Source organism: Nanorana parkeri, unplaced genomic scaffold, assembly GCF_000935625.1.
Source record: "Nanorana parkeri isolate BGI_ZX_2015 unplaced genomic scaffold, ASM93562v1 scaffold5, whole genome shotgun sequence".
In the NCBI taxonomy this organism is placed as follows: Eukaryota; Metazoa; Chordata; class Amphibia; order Anura; family Dicroglossidae; genus Nanorana; species Nanorana parkeri.
In genome coordinates, this window is record NW_017306273.1 from 5,582,578 (window position 1) to 5,585,904 (window position 3,327).

Sequence of the window (3,327 nt, forward strand, 5' to 3'; positions counted from 1 at the left end):
GTGTGAACAAAAAACAAAGAAGGAATTTCTTACACAGAGAAGAGGAAGGGTTATTTATCACGTCATGTAGACGTTGGAGCAATAATGCTGAGACCGTCCCCAACATTTGTAGTTGATGGTAAAGAACATGATGCATAGTTAGTCAGCCATGTCTCTCAGCAATTATTGCATGAGCATGCAGTAGCAGTCCTGGACCCCCCTCCTCCATGATCATAGAAAACTAAGGTCTACTGTTAATAGAGATTTGCCTTTACTATATATACATACTGTAGAAAATCCCTGATAAGTTATTGAAAAGCATATTTCTTCCTGAAGGAGACGGGTAAGGAAGGAGAAAAAGAACAAGGGCCGTGGTCTCATTCAGGAACAATATGACAGCGGAGTCCTGATTTTGGCCATAAGCGATACCCCACATACTCTGTATGAATAAAAAGTGTGCACCTCTCTGATGTACATAAAACTTTATACAGCGGTGATCAGTAGGAAAAATGTCCCCCTTTACAGCGGTGGTCGGCCGGAAGCATGTCCTCCTTTACAGCGCTGGTCAGCCGGAAGAATGCCCCCCCTTTTACAGCGCTGGTCAGCCGGAAGAATGCCCCCCCCCTTTTACAGCGCTGGTCAGCCGGAAGAATGCCCCCCTTACAGCAGTGGTCAGTAGGAAGAATGTCCCCTTTACAGCGGTGGTCAGTAGGAAGAATGCCCTCCTTACCATGGTGGTCAGTAGGAAGAATGCCCCCCTTACAGTGGTGGTCAGGAGGAAGAATGTCCCCTTTACAGTGGTGGTCAGTAGGAAGAATGCCCCCCCTTACAGTCGTGGTCAGCCGGAAGAATGCCCCCCTTTACAGTGGTGGTCAGTAGGAAGAATGCCCCCCTTACAATGGTCAGCCGGAAGAATGCCCCCCTTTACAGTGGTGGTCAGTAGGAAGAATGCCCCCTTACAATGGTGGTCAGCCGGAAGAATGCCCCCCTTTACAGCGGTGGTCAGCCGGAAGAATGCCCCCCTTACAGTGGTGGTCAGTAGGAAGAATGTCCCCTTTACAGCGGTGGTCAGTAGGAAGAATGCCCCCCTTTACAGCGGTGGTCAGTAGGAAGAATGTCCCATTTACAGCGGTGGTCAGTAGGAAGAATGCCCCCCTTACAATGGTGGTCAGCCGGAAGAATGCCCCCCTTTACAGTGGTGGTCAGTAGGAAGAATGCCCCCCCTTACAGTCGTGGTCAGCCGGAAGAATGCCCCCCTTTACAGTGGTGGTCAGTAGGAAGAATGCCCCCCTTACAATGGTCAGCCGGAAGAATGCCCCCCTTTACAGTGGTGGTCAGTAGGAAGAATGCCCCCTTACAATGGTGGTCAGCCGGAAGAATGCCCCCCTTTACAGCGGTGGTCAGCCGGAAGAATGCCCCCCTTACAGTGGTGGTCAGTAGGAAGAATGTCCCCTTTACAGCGGTGGTCAGTAGGAAGAATGCCCCCCTTTACAGCGGTGGTCAGTAGGAAGAATGTCCCATTTACAGCGGTGGTCAGTAGGAAGAATGCCCCCCTTACAATGGTGGTCAGCCGGAAGAATGCCCCCCTTTACAGTGGTGGTCAGAAGGAAGAATGCCCCTTTACAGCGGTGGTCAGCCGGAAGAATGCCCCCCTTTACAGCGGTGGTCAGTAGGAAGAATGTCCCCTTTACAGTGGTGGTCAGTAGGAAGAATGCCCCCCCTTACAATGGTGGTCAGCCGGAAGAATGCCCCCCTTTACAGTGGTGGTCAGTAGGAAGAATGCCCCCTTACAATGGTGGTCAGCCGGAAGAATGCCCCCCTTTACAGCGGTGGTCAGCCGGAAGAATGCCCCCCTTACCAGCGGTGGTCAGCCGGAAGAATGCCCCCCTTACAGTGGTGGTCAGTAGGAAGAATGTCCCCTTTACAGCGGAGGTCAGTAGGAAGAATGTCCTCCTTTACAGTGGTGGTCAGTAGGAAGTATGCCTCCCTTACCATGGTGGTCAGTAAGAAGTATGTCCCCCTTACAGCGGTGGTCAGTAGGAAGAATGTCCCCCTTACAGCGGTGGTCGGCCGGAAGCATGTCCTCCTTTGCAGCGCTGGTCACCCGGAAGAATGTCCCCCTTTACAGTGGTGATCAGTAAGAAGAATGTCCTCCTTTACAGCGGTGGTCAGCCGGAAGAATGCCCCCCTTACAGCGCTGGTCAGCCGGAAGAATGCCCCCCTTACAGTGGTGGTCAGTAGGAAGAATGCCCCCCTTACAGTGGTGGTCAGTATGAAGTATGTCCCCCTTACAGCGGTGATCAGTAGGAAGAATGTCCCCCTTACAGCGGTGGTCAGTAGGAAGAATGCCCTCCTTACCATGGTGGTCAGTAGGAAGAATGCCCCCCTTACAGTGGTGGTCAGTAGGAAGAATGCCCCCCTTACAGCGGTGGTCAGTAGGAAGAATGCCCTGCTTCCCATGGCTGTCAGTAGGCAGACTGCCGTACTAAACTTACAGCGGTGGTCAGTAGGAAGAATGCCCTCCTTACCATGGTGGTCAGTAGGAAGAATGCCCCCCTTACAGTGGTGGTCAGTAGGAAGTATGTCCCCCTTACAGCGGTGATCAGTAGGAAGAATGTCCCCCTTACAGCGGTGGTCAATAGGAAGAATGCCCTCCTTACAATGGTGGTCAGTAGGAAGAATGTCCCCTTTACCATGGTGGTCAGTAGGAAGAATGCCCCCCTTACAGTGGTGGTCAGTAGGAAGAATGCCCTCCTTACCATGGTGGTCAGTAGGAAGAATGCCCCCCTTACCATGGTGGTCAGTTGGACAATTCCACAGCTACAGACAACTAAAAAGACCATTGGAGTCGTGCTGTTGGCTTTGCCACATTGTGTTGGACCCGGGGATTATACCGGCCCTGTCAGATGGGAGGTCAATCAGCTACAGCTCATGAAACCCCTAGCAACCTTCTGGAGGGGCCCAGGTTGAAAATGACTGGGCTAGAAGAAAAACCTGAAAAGCACTTTGACCCTTCCATCCTCTACTAAAAAAGTATCCATTTCCTGTCTATTTTTCACTCACTTCCTGTCCCAGGTGGCAAGAGTCACCAGAACCAGAAGTGAGGGGGAATCTAGGGACAGAGACCGGATTTTATTGCTGTGTAAAGCTGAACTTTGGGGAAAACCAAATAATACCCCTGCAGTGGGGCTCACCCTGACCTGCAAGGGTTAAATGGTCGTGCCCAGGGTGCCAGTAAAAAGGACTTTTACTTGCCTTATCCATGCCAACCCCCTTCCTGCAGCCAGCGCTCACCTCTTCTCCCTGACGCTCCGGGTTGTTGTGTCCGGTCCCTCAGCATCCTCATGT